The following is a 15873-nucleotide window of genomic DNA, read 5'->3' as shown; positions in this document are numbered from 1 at the left end:
TCAGTGTTTAAAATGCTGATATAAAGGGGATGGAAATATATCACAACGCATTTTTTACAAGACTACTTTGAATGATAGAACCTAGAGTGAGATCGAATATACTTAATCTCACTAAAATCAACATTTGCTTTCTCCAAGCTCCTGGATAAATCATTAGAGCCTCTTGATTCTTCATTTATAATACATACTTCATCTTCTTTGTATTTTAATATGTACTCTAGGAACTTTGTTTCGTTTGTTTTGTTTTGTGATGAAGATAAAGCTGCTTAGATAATTGTGAAGGACGGGGAAAATATGAGGGGTTATATTTATACAATGCCCAGCACACTGGTCCTTGATAAGTGGTTGTTGCTCTTGTAATTTTTATCCTAATTATCGTGATCACCGTCCTTCTTACCATTTAATTACCTCTGTGCAAAGTGAAGGATATAAGCATGTTCGAATTAATAATGTAATAATGGATACCTCTTGTTCATTGTAAAACTATATGCCAAGTCCGTATACATACAAATTTTGCACGCGAATTAACGTTTTAGCGATCCCCAGAACACGGAGAGAACGGCATTGTCATCATCACTTTACTGAGGCTCAGAGAAGTCAGGCATCTTTTTTTTTTTTTTTTTTCCAAGGTGCCCAAGTGATCCTCATTGTGTAGCCAAGGTTAGGAGCCGTCGTTCCAGAAGTCCCATGGTCATCAACATGGCTTGTTAAAATGGATCTAGCTCGTGTTCTTCAGAAAAGGAAGCAGGAGAAAAAAACCCACCACCTGCTTTCTACAGGGCTGCTGGGGCAAGGAATAACTCTAGGACACGGGTACCCCAGTGGGTGAGGGGTTCTGCACTTGGATCTTTTCATTACATCACACTCACACGCAACCACTCAAGTCCCCTGATTACCCCTGCTCAAGATGAGGCTGCTGGCCATGCTGGGAGGTCTAGATACTTTTGAAAAGAGGAGGCTCGGATGTGACAGGCAGGTTATATTTCTTTAACTCACTGCCCGGTCCCGTCTGTGTCACTTCCAAACTCTGGGCCTCTGTGTCTTTTGTAAAATGCAGATCCTAGCTCCTGTCTCACTAGGGTGCTGTGAGGTTCAAAGCAGACCGTGTGGATGGGGCCCCTCTGTGGTCTGTAATGGATAAAGTGCCTATCCCCACGAAGGCGGTGGCTGAGTGAGGGAGGAGGGAGACTGCTTTGCAATGCATCAGAGGGAGGGAGGCAGAGGGGACAGACTGAGGAGCCCAGGAGAAGCTGAGCTAACCTGGGTGGGCTTTCCTGAGATTCGCCCCTAATCCCCCTACCTGTGAGAACCCCATGCTTTCCCAGTTCCTCCAGATGGAGTCTGACCACATCAGAGCCTCCCTCTAGTGGTTTCGGTGCTAGGCAGCCAGACTTCCCGATCCCACACTGCCATCCGAATTCCTTACAGGTATTGGCCTCGCTTATAATTCCATCCAGGGGATCAGAATCCCCACTTTATCCCCTCTGCTGATTCCCTTTCTGTGAACTGGAAAAAGCACCAACATACGAAATCTACCAGCTCTCTATTTTCTTCTTCTCCTCTCCCCCACCCCCTCCAATCCTCCTCTTCCTCCTCCCCCCCCCCCTTTCAAAAACAGGTCTTCTTGTCCCACACCACAGCTAGGGGCATAACTCACAGTTTCTGTTCTTTCAGCTTCTATATCCCTCAAAATGGCAAGTTAAGGTCAAAGTGAGATGCCTGCGGGTATGTCTTTCAGAACCAGCATCTAGATCCCCCAGATCTGGTGCATCTGTTCCTTCCTTCCTTCCTTCCTTCCTTCCTTCCTTCCTTCCTTCCTTGAATTTGTTGAATGAACATGCAGTTCCAGGAATATGGCAGCATTTGTTGAATGGGCCCTTGCCTGGAGTCAAAGGACAGACAATTGGGAAGCCGAAGGGATCCTATCATACCTCAGCCCTCCCACCATTCCCATCCTGTTCCACTTCCTAAATCCTCTTAGTGTCCTTCTTTTCTCTTGCTCGCCTCCCAGGCTGGTCTCGACAAAGAAGTCAGTGTGTCCTTTTTAAAATGCAATTTATAGTAAGTCACTCCTCGTTCAAAACTCAACAATGACTCACCATTTCCCTCAAAGTGGAAACCCAGACCCTTACTATGACCTACAAAACTGCCAGATCTTCCTCTGCCCGTCTCACTCCTGCTTAGCTTTCTGGCTTCCGGCTTCACATTCCCCTACCCTGGCCACCAGGCTTCTCACCCTCCTCCAACACAACAGGCACTCCTGTGCATGGGCTGTGAGGCTTGCCTGCTCTTCTCTCTCCTCTTTGCTCATTTCTTGCATCCTAATCCAGGGTTCTTGGCTGCCCAGCCCATTTAAGAATGCTGAATTCCCAGCAGCCCCAGCACAGGAGACAATGGAGCGGTCTGGAGGTTCAACATGTTAAGAAACACTAGTCTGTTCATTAAGGATTTCCTAGTCTGCTTCTACCTGAAGCCAAACATCTGGATGGAATATGCAAAAGCCAGACCACATAGTTGGGTGTTCTTCACATGTGAGCATTTGCCAGCAAAACGCAGACCATCTGGTGACTGCCGCTGTTTCATTCTGTATCCTTAAGTTCAGGTTCAGTGACTTTAAATTCAACAAACATTTGTTTACACCAACCCTTTGCTGGACCCTGTGCCGGTGGCGGGGGACCTAGAGAGGAATGATTCCCACCGTGGACGAACTGGCAGGCCAGGAATGGGTGCCAAGGTCACGGTTGATCTTCTCCAAGGCAAAAAGTGCCACATGAAGGTTCCAGATCTGAATCAAGGGGCTGATTAAGGGGGTGGGGGGTGGGGTTCATAGACAACCAGTGAATTGGAACTTTGGAAGCTGCAGCCTGTCAAGGCAATGAGAGAACCTCGTAGAGATCAGTTGTTTAATCTGTAGAATGGGAGAGACATCCTTGGGTTGCCCAAGGCTAGAGTGGACAGCGAGGAAAAGAATATGAGGTCCGTGGTGTAGGGGCCCTGCCATCTTTACCTGCAAATGGGGGGTGTGAGCATGTAATGTAATGTAATAAAAATTCTTCCCCATGTTTGAAAGTGTAGGTTAAACTGTGGACCAACCAAATATAGGAGTTTTACCTCTTTTGAAAGTAGCTCCTCCTCCTCTCTTTACTGCGTCAACATTTACTCACTTAAGACACAGACGCTTGCTCCACCCTCCTGGAGAAGTCTTCTCTGACTGCGAGTACGTGAGCCACTTTTAACTGTCCACGGCCACCCCTCGCCTGACTAAGCTCTGCCACAGTTCCTATCCCCCCCGTGTTCTCATCGTCTGAGTCCGGGGCTCCTACAGACCAGATGGAAGGGAATACACGCCCTCCTCCCTGGACACTTCAGAGTTCACTGACTTTCACACTCCAGTGTGGTGCCTCCTCCAGACACTCTACAGGGAGCAAGTCCTGAAGGGACCATGAGGAGCGGACATAAGGACCCTGGATGGCTGGGGTGGGGGATGATGGAGAAAATGGACGTTGCCCGGAGGCAAATAGTGCCCAGCCCTTTGCCTTTTTTTTCAGCTGGGGACACAGAAGACATTTCCTGACCTGCACAATTCTGCCATAAGTGGCTATGTCACGAGGCTGGTGTCAGGATGCTTGGGAGGGCTCCCTCTCCCTTCTTGCTCCCCTCCTATTCATTCCACATGGCTTTATGTTTTTCCTTTCTCTCGCGTCCTTTTTCCTTATTCCTCATTTACCTTTACCCTGCCTTTCTTTTCCTTTTCCTTTCCACCTACCCATCTTAATTCCCATGACTTAGGAAGGTTGGGGATCCTGTAACTGAGGAGGGACTAGGTAGGCAGAAGGGGAAGCCCTACTGAGTTGACTGTGGGCTCAGCCTACCTCGCCCGATTTCATGCTCATCATCACTCTGTCGGCAGACTTTTCTTGTTCCTCCTTTGCAGATGAGAAATCTGGGGCTTGAGAGATCAAAGGGTGTTTCCAAAATCACACATCTAGGAAGACGTCACCAGGCCACTCTTGGAGCGCCAACTACACACTAGGTCCTGCGCAAGCCCTGGAGGGTGAAGATAAACACGGCGTTTTCTGTCAAGCTCTCCTACTCCGGCAGCGGCCGAGCGCCTGTGATTCTGCTGTCATTCTTCGTAACACGCTTCTTGGCATGATCAAATCACAGGTTGGGCAGAAACATACAAAATAAAAGTGGGTGGCAGTTACAGATGAAGCAAGAATGGGAAAATGTTGGTGCCTATTGAAGTTGAGTGATGGGTATCTCGAGATTTATTGTACTGCTTTGTTATGCCTGGTTAATGTTTGAAAACGCCATGTTGAGTGGCTTCTAATTATGTCTTCTCAAAACAGACAACCACCCCACCCCCAGCCCCAGAGAATCCCTTCTGAGAAATTAAGACTCCTAAGGACAGATACCTTCCCAAAACAGATTTGTCCCTGTAAGCCCTTGTTCTCGCATAGGGTTGTCTGGGTAAAAATGGCCCTAGTTTGGAAAGGAGGAGCCAAATCACAGGAACAACATATACCCCAGCTGTCTGTGGGCACAGGCAGGACAATCACATGGACTGAGAAGCCTCTGTCCAACTGGGACATCATGGAGTGCATTATCCTCTGTTTTATAAGCCTTCTGTGATACACGCACTATTTATCATGATTGTTTAGAAGACACTAGAAAAAGCTATGATCCTCCCAGACCCATGAACCTTTGCTCTTTTGTCTTACAGGAAACCATTCTCTTCAACATCAGAGTCTCCATTTCTGAGAAGGCAATAGAATAATCAATTTCCTACAATGTCGCTTTGCACAGGAAAGAGCTTGATTGAAAACCAAAGCCACTGATTGTACCTCCCGTCTACTCTGAGGAGGCTTTTCGTCCTGGTTCTTTGAGGTCTTGGCCATGATGGCTGGCTGGCAGATGGGTCCATCTCTATATTGGGCGTGGTAAAAGGCAGGGTCCTGAGTTAATGGCACATCTCTTCCCACCCCAGAAGTGACCATGTAACAATCTCAGGTAGCCACTCCTCTGGTTCTTTCTGGATTTAGAAACTGGTGTGAGCTGCAGACGTGCTGCTCCTCCTGCGTGTATAATCGGGATCCCGAGTGTGACCCAAACCCGGCTCTGCTGGTGGGTGAAATCTGTTAGGCTGTGGGGAACGTGGGGTGATGGTACCAATCTGTCAGTTCAGTGTTTTTCCCTGAGTACATTCTACATGCTGAGGCTTGTGCGAGGAGCCTGGGAGAAACAGAGGGGAACGTGACTGTGTCCTTTCATGTGGGAGCCGGGGAGACAAACAACGTAATTTAAACTGAACGTATTCCAAAGCAAGATTCTCTCATTTTACCCAAAAACTCACACCTATTTCTGTGAATGACCCCATTCACCCCCCCACCCCCTGCCTCCATCACTCTTACCAGAGACATGGGATTCATCCTAGATCGTTTCCTCCTTCCCACCCTCCCACACCCCATATAACATCCTAAATCTTCTAGATTATTCTTCTGCTCCTCCTTTCCCATCTCATGAGCTCTACCCCATTGGCTGTCTTGCATGACCTCCCTCCCGAGTTTCCCGGGCCACCCCTTCCCAGATGACAGATCATTGACAGGTTTACTTTTGAAAACCTGTCAATGGCTTTCCATCTCCTTTCAGGTCAAGTCTGTCAATCATCTGAAAACCAGGTGCTTCCCAAGATGCTGACTCACGAGACATTTCCCATCCGGTTTCCCACCGTTTTCCTTTGGGAGTCGCCCAGCCAGTTTTTTTTCTCCTTCTGGGATTCCATTCCATTTTCCTGATGGTGCCCCTTCTCCCTGACTTATATTCTGTCTGACACATATCTCCCCCTATTTAAATGCTACCCATGCTTCCTGCTTACTCGAATGCCACCTCCTACATGAAGCTTTGCCTGATCTCCCAGTCTGAAGTCACTTTCCATCTCCAAATCTCTCAGAGAAGCATTGTGGCTAGACCCATGCTTGAGATACAACAGGCTTGGACTTGAAATTTGAGTAAGCCACTAAATAACCAGGTGCTATTAGGGAGTCAAACTCTCCAAGCCCCAGTCTTTCTGCCAAGGAAATGGGGACCAATCATTCTTCATATTTTTGTTGTGAGGATGAGAAACTACGGTCTTAGCACAATGCCCATAGCACGTGTTTGTTAAAGGGGGGGTATCCTTAACATCATTCGTGGCCATTATTATGCTCTGTCTTTTTTTTTTTTTAACGTTTATTTATTTTTGGGACAGAGAGAGACAGAGCATGAACGGGGGAGGGGCAGAGAGAGAGGGAGGCACAGAATCGGAAACAGGCTCCAGGCTCCGAGCCATCAGCCCAGAGCCCGATGCGGGGCTCGAACTCACGGACCGCGAGATCGTGACCTGGCTGAAGTCAGACGCTTAACTGACTGCGCCACCCAGGCGCCCCTATGCTCTGTCTTTAAGTTGTGTGGGCATTGGCCAAAACTCCCACACTCTGAAGCGAAGTGGGTGAGGGTGATGGGTGAGGGCTGCATTTACCGTACGGTGGGGGTCTGCTCTGGCGGCCGAGGGCACGGAGCGGTCAGGTCCCGGAATGCAGCGGGCTCGGGTCGACACTACCAAAGCCCCTCGGCCCCGCAAGGACCAGCTTGTTTCATTAAAACAAAGGGAAGGGTTTCCTTGGAAATCCTATTTTTCCCCAGATTTCCCTCTTGGCTGCTTCTGTGGCCACACATGTTTCCGATGAGTCCACATTCAAATGAATTTCAGCCGACAAATAACTCGATACAGCTCTTTGGTGGGAGAGAATTCCTTCGGGATGAGGTCGTGGTTTGGCTACAGTAAAATTAAAAATAACCCAGAACCCCCCGCCGCCCAGGCTGGCATCAAACCAGGACAGTGCATTTGGGAACCATTATCGGGTTTATCGGGGTAACATATCGCAGAAAACCTGCTTCTGTTTATAGACCATTTTATTATTCCGTTTTGACATTTCCCTTTTTTCTTCAACCTTTCTCCCCCTTAAGCAAATATCTATTAGACTGAATTGAAATGTGATCCAACCAAATATACTGTTTTTCAACTTCAGGCTAAAGCAGGTCTGACTAGAAGCAGAAACGCTTAAGTGAAAAGTTATGATTTACTTTCTTTCTAAAGGGAAACAGTGTCAGAAGGAGAATTTTATGTGACAAGGGAGCTTGTGGAGCACGGAGCAGGGGGCTGGCGGCTGACGGGGGGCCTGGGAAAGCCCTGGAGCTTAGAAGGCCAGGAACGACCCTGCCCGAGCACCCCCGGGGGGAACACTGGGAAGAGTGCACAGGCAGAACCTGCTTTTTCCAAATCGGCAAAATCCCCAGGTTGGATTGTACATATGTGAATGGTCAGATCAGGAAGAAAACCTAGAGGTGGTTGACCTCCCTCCACCCCTGTTATCTTACTATCGGGTAAACTGAGGCCCACAAGGCTGCAGTGACTCGCCCAAGATAACTACGCTGAACTCTGGAGCTCAGCACATGTGAGTTTGAGGACCAGCTCTACCACAAGACCCTGGGCAAGAGACTCAACTTTCTTGTGTCTCAAGTCCATTGTCTATGAAATGGGGTGATGACTGTTTGTGCCCTGCCTATGTCAGACGGTGATGGAAAGATCCAATGGAGAAACAGCCAATAGAGCAATTACTTCCTGAGTGCTTTTTCTGTCCTGTGCGCTGTTCCAACCCTTCACACACCCACCGGCTACTCACAGCAATCCTACCAGGTAGATTCCAGGATGGTCCCAATCCTGAAGATAAGAGAGCTGCGTGAGGCTCAGATAAGTTCAGTGACACGACCACAGTCAGGTCGTTGGAGGACGGTAGATACTTGATTTGAACCTGGAGCATCTGATACGAGAGTCTGTGCTCTTGACCTTGACGTGAGTGGGTCTCTGTGACCACTTAAATCAGAACCCCGATTCAAGGGTGAAATGTGAAGTCCATGCTCAGCCGGGACAGAAGCCCAGGTCTTCTGAGTCTTGACCCTTTCTCCTGTGTCCTTTGCCAGGGCCCGAACTGTCCAGCTTCCATCTCCAACTGGGGAGAAGGCCAGGCTGCTTTCCTGCCCCTGTTGTCAGGCCTGGAGCAACAGATGCAATGATGGAATGGAAAGGTGATTTGGACTCTCCGCGAACGCAGCAAAGTACAGACCCGGAAGGAATGTGTGCTGGCGAGTGCTGGGGGCTCCAGAGGTGGGCCTGCCCTGAAGGCTGACACGCGTAACAGCATTTCCTGGGTAAGGCTGTGAGGTTGTGAGTTCCCCGTGGTTGCTGAATCGCGCTCTGCCTTTGTGTCTGCTCTCCTCCCTCTTCCTCCTTCCCTCTGACTTCCGATTGTTCCCAGGCATGACTGCCTCCTGGCTCCCCTCTTCATAAGTGCCTGAAGGTCTGATGCCCTAACTTCCTCTATCATGTCCATGTTCCTGTCCTGTTTGCTGTCTGTGTTCCAGCTCCACTGCTGTGTGTGTGTGTGCATGTGTGTGTGTGTGTGTGTGTGTGTGTATTTTGTTCTGACTTCTTGGATGCACCAGGCTCTCCCTCCCCCCGGGGGCTGTTGCCTTGGCCCAGAATGCTCTGCCCTCCACTCTGCTCAGCTAACAACTCACCCTTCAGGCCGAGGTCCCAGTGTCCTTCCTCAGATACAACCTCCCTGATCCTCTGTCTTAATCTCTCCCTACATCTCCTTGTTTTTCTCTCTGATAGAACCATTCCTTTTCCTTTGTGCCTTTCTGACACTGCACTCATTTAGTTTTTTACCTATCTCTTTATCAAGACCGGAGCTCAACAAACTATCACTGTAATAAACTATTTATTGCAGCCTGTACAGCCTGAGTAGAAATGATTTTTACATTGTAAATGGCTATAGAAGCACCAATATAATATCCCTGATTTTGCTTCTTTGCCCTGCAAAGCCTAAAATATTATTACTTGTATTTATCTTTTAAGATAAAGTTAGCTTACCCCGCTCTAGACTGTAAGCTCCATGAGGGCATAGACCATGTCTCTTTAATCTACTCCGTGTACTGATTACCTGATTCAGTGCCTGGCATATAGTAGATGTTCAGTCAAAATTGGTTTACTGAAATGGTCAATGAATTCTCCCCTCTTTCCAGCTCCCCCAGTGGAAGGCCGTGGGTTTGGTAGGAAGAATTCATGTGGCATCTAAAAATCTCATTTGAACTCCAACGCTACTGTTTGTTAGCTGTGGGGGCTCCGGATCGGTCAACATCTTTGAACCACAATTTCTTCATCCTTTGAATGAAGTTAATGGGAGGGGTGAAATAAGGTTATAAACATAAAGGTGACTTGACAAAATGTAAAGACCATATAAAATGTTAACTATTGTCATACTAATTGATGCTATTGTGCCAAATATCAATTTATTGCCTGTTAGCTCCAAATTCACCTTTTACTGCTTGCTCTGTGATGATGAAGGACCCTGGAAATATTTTCCCTTTGTCAGCTCATGCAATGTTTAGCTTTTCCAGTAGAGGGTGCAGAAGGGACAGGTCAAGAAGAAGGGACTTCACTCTGGTGGGCTGCTTCCTCCTCCTACCATTCTGCTGCCAGAGTCACATTTAGGGACATCTAATGGGGCTCCCCCTATCAAGTTGTGGTGGCCACCCTATGGACAGTTTCCCTCTGACTTTCAGTGCCACCTCTAAGGGATCACAGGCTCTCCAGCGGCCAGCTCCCAGCTTTGCCTGCATCACGGTAGGTTTCCAGCTTGTCAGTCATGCCTGTGGTTTCTTGCCTCCCATCTTTGGCCCGCAAGCACCAAGGAGGAGACTTTCTTTCTTACCAATTCCAGCTGTGGGCCCCTGCCCATCTGTCTCAGCCTCCTTATGCCTGGGAGGGGTATTTCAGTTGTAGTTCCCTGTCCACCACCCTCGTCCTGGTGTCTGGGCATCAGCTTTGACCTGGGACAAGCCACTGAGCTTCTCTGCTGTCCACAGAGTACAACCTACACCTTCTCCAATGAGGAGAGTCCCATCCTTGGAGAAAGCCTTCTGCCTTCCCAGTTTATTTCTCCCACAGATGCCCTCCATCAACCTTAGGGAATTCTTAGGTGACTCATCAATCCTTTATAGATGAACTGTAGCTATTGTTCTAGTTAGTCATTATTTATGTTACATTTTCTCTGTTCAAATAACTGTATGCATTCTGTCTCCTGATTGTGCCCTGGCTGATGGAGAACTGTTGTGGCAAGTAGTCTCAGGAGATAGACCCACAAAGATGAGATTTAAGGATTGGTTTGGTTGTGTCTTTAAACTTGAATGTAGTGCTGGGTTTTTTGGTTTTGTTTCCTAATGGGAAATGAGAAGCTAGTGGTCCATGGCATGCAGTGGCCTGCTGGTTAGTCAAGCTGTCACCTGTGGTTGAATGTGGTGAGGTGCCAACTGAAGACATGCCTTGGGAGCCCAAGTGGCTCCTGCACATGACCATTTGGTAGTAATGATGACCACGGGAGCTGTGGTGTGGGAGGACTCTTCTGAGTACAAGCGAGCAATTTCAGAACAAAAAATGACAAACTCTAGTCCTTTAACTATCAACTCAAGTCATATGTTAAGGATCAGAAAGACCCTAAAATATGCTGTTTTTTCTTATAACTACAGGGCTACTATTAGGAAAATCAACAAAAAAATGTATTGGGCAGGTTGCTGAATTAAAATGGCAGTTGTATTCAAAGTCTTGTCAAGTTTATCACGTGAAAGTCAGGACATTTATTGGGAATTACGAAGATACGAAAATCTGGCATGAGAACAACTGGTTGGATGCAGATGATACTGACAATCTTGAGCCTCCAAGTTGCTCTGAGTCCATTTGCCACTGAAATTGACTTCTTGGAGACAAGCCTTCCTTTACCTGAAAACCTTCTCATAACTTTACCTGGGGTCGGTTATTCCTGTCCCATGCCTTAATAGAGGCTGATTATTTTCTTCAAAATCTACCACAACCACGTCTGTTGCCCCTGGATCCATGGCCAAGGTCACATCTGTACCGGCTCTAGCAATAAAAATACCTACCAAAGCCCAGGTGGAACTAGTTTAAACCAAAAAGGATTTAAGTTTCTGCTGATATATAAGTAGAAAGCAAGGCACATGAGTGGAAGCTGATTTGATAGATGTTAGACCGAAGAAGGTAGAATATAACAATAGAGTGGGCCAAATTCATTTGATATTACTAAATATTCCAGATCATGTGCTAACTCCTACATCTAGCGGTGGCTCTCCTAGCTTACTTGGGAACTATGAACGTGCTGGAGAGGTGCAGTTTGTAGAGTGAGTAAATGCAGAGGATTTCAAGCCTCCTCTCTACCCTCCAAAAGACCAACTTTGCTGGGGAGAAAACCATATAGATCCATGTGAAAAGTGAGTCAGAAACAATCTCTTAGGAAGGCAGCCACCTGGGAACAGTGGGAAAACAAGCAGCATAAATAGCCACAACTGTGGTGTTCGGAAGGGTGGGCTGGAGGAGTCAGAAACCATTCGTTGGAAGGGAAGGGCTCTTGTTGGAGGTGGAGGGATGCCTAGGTGTGGGGTGGTCATGACAATGGAGTGGGGTAGCTGAAAGAGAGAGGCAGGCTTTTAGATCAAGAGTGAAAGCATGGCCACAGAGCAGGGTCTTCAGATCTGTGGAGTCTGACAAATGTCCCACAGATGCTTAGGGAAACTCAAGGTCCCAACAACAGACTGACTCCCATGTGTAAGTATGACCTATGACCTCAGCATCTTTGGCCTGTGTCTGGGGCTGCGGTGCTTCCTTTCTAGATCCAAATGGCTCATAACCACAGTAATAGCACTTTGATAAGATGCAATAGTATTGCGACTGGGATTTTGGTAAAAAAAAAATACGGCTCAGTCCTTGGGCAAGTGGCTTCCCCTTGGTGAATTTGCCTTCCTGCTTAAACGATGAGAAACTTGCACTAGGCCGTCCCTCAAGCTTTGAGAATTTAGGATTCTTGTCTTTATGTTTTTGAAAGTTAAGTCCATACAAAGTGTCCTATTTGAAGGTCTAGAAACCAGTAAGACAGGAACAGAGGTACCAGTTTCTCTGAGAAGAGACTATCCACATCAGCGTGGAAAGAAAAATCAATGGGCTCTACTTGTCCTGTCTTCCAGACTCTGATGTTCATAACGTTGCTTCACTTTAGGCTTCTGAGCATTTGTAGTAGTTGGTTAACCAAAAGCGCCATTAAAAGAACTACAATCCTATACTTTAGCTGAATATAAAGAATACATTAAAAATCAATGTTAAATGGTTAATTGACCAGTGTTTCTTCAGAGGTATAAGCTCCCTAGCCCTGGGGTGTGCAGATATCAGCAGAACGACTCTCTTCTAGGAGTGTCACAAAAGGGCGTTTCTGAATGACATAGAACCCAGAGAACACATGCCAAGCTCTCACTGTCCGGATTTATGCTGATTAAGCTATGAGATAAATATGTGTGCTGGTCACCTGGGGTTGGCTTCCTCCACCTATCACAGCAGAGAAGGAAACACTTCCTTTGTTCATGGGTCTATTTCTGAATTGCATGGATATTACAACCCTTATATATCAGTACCTTACGCTTTTTTCTTAACTAAGGAAGAGACTTGTGAAAAGAAATAAGAGAAGACACAGAAAGCTGGGTGACTGCCACAAGGCTAAATTGGATATGTCATGAATAATAAAATAAAGATGAAATATGCCTTATTATTTGCAAATTTAACTAAATCTATGAGAAATATTTAATTATAGCTATAAAAGTTGTCATCAAAATGACCTACCCTAATATGAACATAAAAAGAGTAGACAATGAAATCTTCATTAGTTAATTAAAATTTCTTAATTTAATGAAGTAAGTGTCATTCAGATAGATGAAGTTAAACAAATATGGTATGCCCTGTAGTTTACAAATGAAACCCTGAAAATAAAAATGGTTAGAAAAGTAAAATTCTGTCTTTGTTTTGTAAACTTGTTCATTCAGTGCCCTCGCTATAGTCTAATCTAACATGCATGTTATCAAACGTCAGAGCTGGAAGGATCCAGGACAAAATGGATGGGACTCAGTAAACATTTCTGCATGCGTGGATAATCATCTGCTCCAGCACGCACAGGGCATTTAGAGGAAGAAACACCTGGTGCTAGAAGCACTCACATTGGACTAAGGATAAAATACCTCTTCTACAAGGATATAGCAGCAATGGTGGCTTTATAGACACTATCTGACATCTTCGGATGAATTGCTCAGTGTAGATGCCAATGACGGTATTGGGTTGAGCTAGGGGTGAAAGAATGAGGACGATCGGATGTCTGTCTCTCCCACTACTGCGTGGCAATCCTGCTTTGTAGATCGCGAAGTGAGCTTAAAAACTTCATTAACCGATCAAAGTCCCGGACCAGGACTTGTTGAGAGGAATGTATCAACGTTGGCTTGTGCAGGAAAAGCAGGCCAAGCTCAGCAACCCAACAGGAGACAATATTCTGGCACTGGGATGTGTGCTATGTTAACCAGCCAGTGTCTCCAGACCCGCTTGGTAAAGGATTCCCTTGTCCCCTCTATGCAAATCTGTACTTTGAGGTGATAGCTGCACATACCTCCTAAGCTATCCTAGATCTAGTCTTTGAAAGATCAGAGATTGATTGAAGTCTCCATTCCCCGATGCTTCATTCATGTATTGTTACCTCCTCCTGAAGCTATCATTTCCTTTACTCCGTGACATATCAGTGCCTAGGCTGTGGAGTCCCCAAGTCCCGAGATTCAGCTTTGAAGTTTCTTAGGGCCAAAACAGCTGCCCCAAACCAGCACGTTGTGGAGAACCCCGGGAGAGGTGTGATGGGAGCCATGTAGCACTGGTGGCTTGGAGAGCAGTGGTATGACCCAAACCATCCCTTCCCATTGACAACGGGTGATTTGTCACTGATCTTGGCTTACTGGGGAACACTGTGACCTTTAAACCTTTGTACATATTAGCTGTGCAAACACTCGCATTCAAATATTACCTATGTTTCCAGCCTCAGTTTATGCACCACAGGCCCTAGAGAGATAACACTCATAATTCCATGTTCACATCATCTACCTTCTCGTTCTTTAGGGAATTAGACAGAACCTCAGAGCTCCTGGGAAACTCCCATAACTTCTGGACCAGTAGTTCCCAAAATGTGCATTTCAATATCCTTGGTCTTCAGTGTTCCATGAATGTCAGGCAGTGAGCAAGTAGGCATCCAGACCCACTGTCCCTACCTCTTCAACCGGCTCTGGTTGTCTGCGTTTCATGGTGTTCTAGGTAAGCTTTTGTTTAAACAGAGGGATTTTTAGGCAAAAATGTTTAAATTACCTACCTACAGCCACTGTTGTGAAGAGGAACTGAAATAAACACTCCTGTGTGCTTAACACATGGCTTACGGGTATTGAGTGTGCAAGAAGGTTCCCGTTTCTGAAGCACAGTGATTGCGAGCATGAGCCATGGAACTCAGCTGCCTGGGTCAGAATTCTAGACCTGCCACGTACAGCTCAGAGAGCTTGGAGCATTTCCTTAGCACCTTTGTGTCTCAGTTTTCTTCACTGTAAAAAATGAGGATAGAGAGGTTAATCTGGATAACACACCTTCTGGGCCCACCTCCCGGTAAGTGCTATTTATAAGCATTTATACTTACTTGTATCCTCACTACTAATTGCCAGTTCCCTCTCCAGTTCCCTCCCTTCAGTCCATATTTTCCAAATCATCTTCCCATAGAACCATCAAAATAATCTCTGGAAGGCATAAATTCAGCCATGTCGCTTCTCAGTTTAAAATCTTTCCCTCTCTTCCTATCACCCTCATACATTTTTGCCTTCTTGTCCAGCCTCACCTTCTACTGGTCTCCCATCTTTTATACCCCCAGGGAAAAAACCCATGTGCACCAGTTATATGAAGTCCTTGATGGTGCCATGCTCTCCTGCCACATGCTGTCACTTCTGTCTGATGTAGTCACCCTCTTCTTCCTGCCCCTATGTCTGTCTCCTTCTGGTCCTCAGAGCTCAGCTCAGCCACCATCACCAGGATGACTTTCGTAATTATGTTCTTAGCAAGTAGCACATGGTCTTACACTCAGTACAAGTCATTGGATAACTGAAAAAATGGAATGAAAAAGGAGTTCAGAGAAGAGATGAAAAATGTTTTCATTTAGAATTTCCTCCCTTTACCCCTGGGCCAATGCTCTTCCCTTATCACCTTAGGAATTCAGAGATGCTAACTTGAACACTCTCTGAAAAAATCGTGCATGGGCAACTACAGTTCTATAGGTCCAGTCTAGCTCTCTTGAGGGCACAAAATGAGTTAATGACAGGTAGTTCAAGTCAACGTGCCGTGCATGGCTGCTTCTCAAACAACCCAACTCACTCTAAGGCTAGAATGGGACATTTATTAAAAACACTGGCAAAATCTGTCAGAGTGAGACCTTTCATATCCGTAATTCTTACCATCTGTAACATCTTACGTTACATAAGATCCCCAATTACCAGTAGCCGTGTTAATCCATCATCTGTCCTAAATATTTTTAGCTGTTCTTTCTGTTTTTGTAAGTGTATGTTTTTTAGTCGCCACAATTAATTTTATGCTGACTTTATCAGATTATGGGACCATCCAAAATCTTTTGGGAATGATTTTTCAGAAGGATTATAAAGTGCAATAACATCTTATATTGAAACCAAAGAAAAAAGGACAAGTCTCCTAATTAAGGAGAGGCAATCAAGATTTCCTCTCCTTTCATAGAATATTAAAAATATAATTTCTTACAGAGCTGTTACTTTTATCTAATAAGAAGGCACTCCATAAGGCCTGTGTTACTATTTTGTGAAAGTAATAAAAATGCATCTTCAGGAAATTATTCATGCTAA

General features: G+C 46.0%; 1 long non-coding RNA gene across 1 annotated transcript; it reads left to right on the top strand.

Annotated features, from left to right (window-relative positions):
- The first annotated feature begins 6365 nt into the window (after nucleotides 1–6365).
- On the top strand, nucleotides 6366–10702 carry LOC109498387. Its single transcript, XR_002155194.3, has 2 exons — nucleotides 6366–8250; nucleotides 9127–10702. It is a non-coding gene; the product is annotated as an uncharacterized LOC109498387 (long non-coding RNA).
- The last annotated feature ends 5171 nt before the right edge of the window (nucleotides 10703–15873 follow it).

This window comes from Felis catus, chromosome A3 (assembly GCF_018350175.1).
Source record: "Felis catus isolate Fca126 chromosome A3, F.catus_Fca126_mat1.0, whole genome shotgun sequence".
NCBI lineage: Eukaryota > Metazoa > Chordata > Mammalia > Carnivora > Felidae > Felis > Felis catus.
This window is presented reverse-complemented; position numbering and strand designations above follow the sequence as displayed.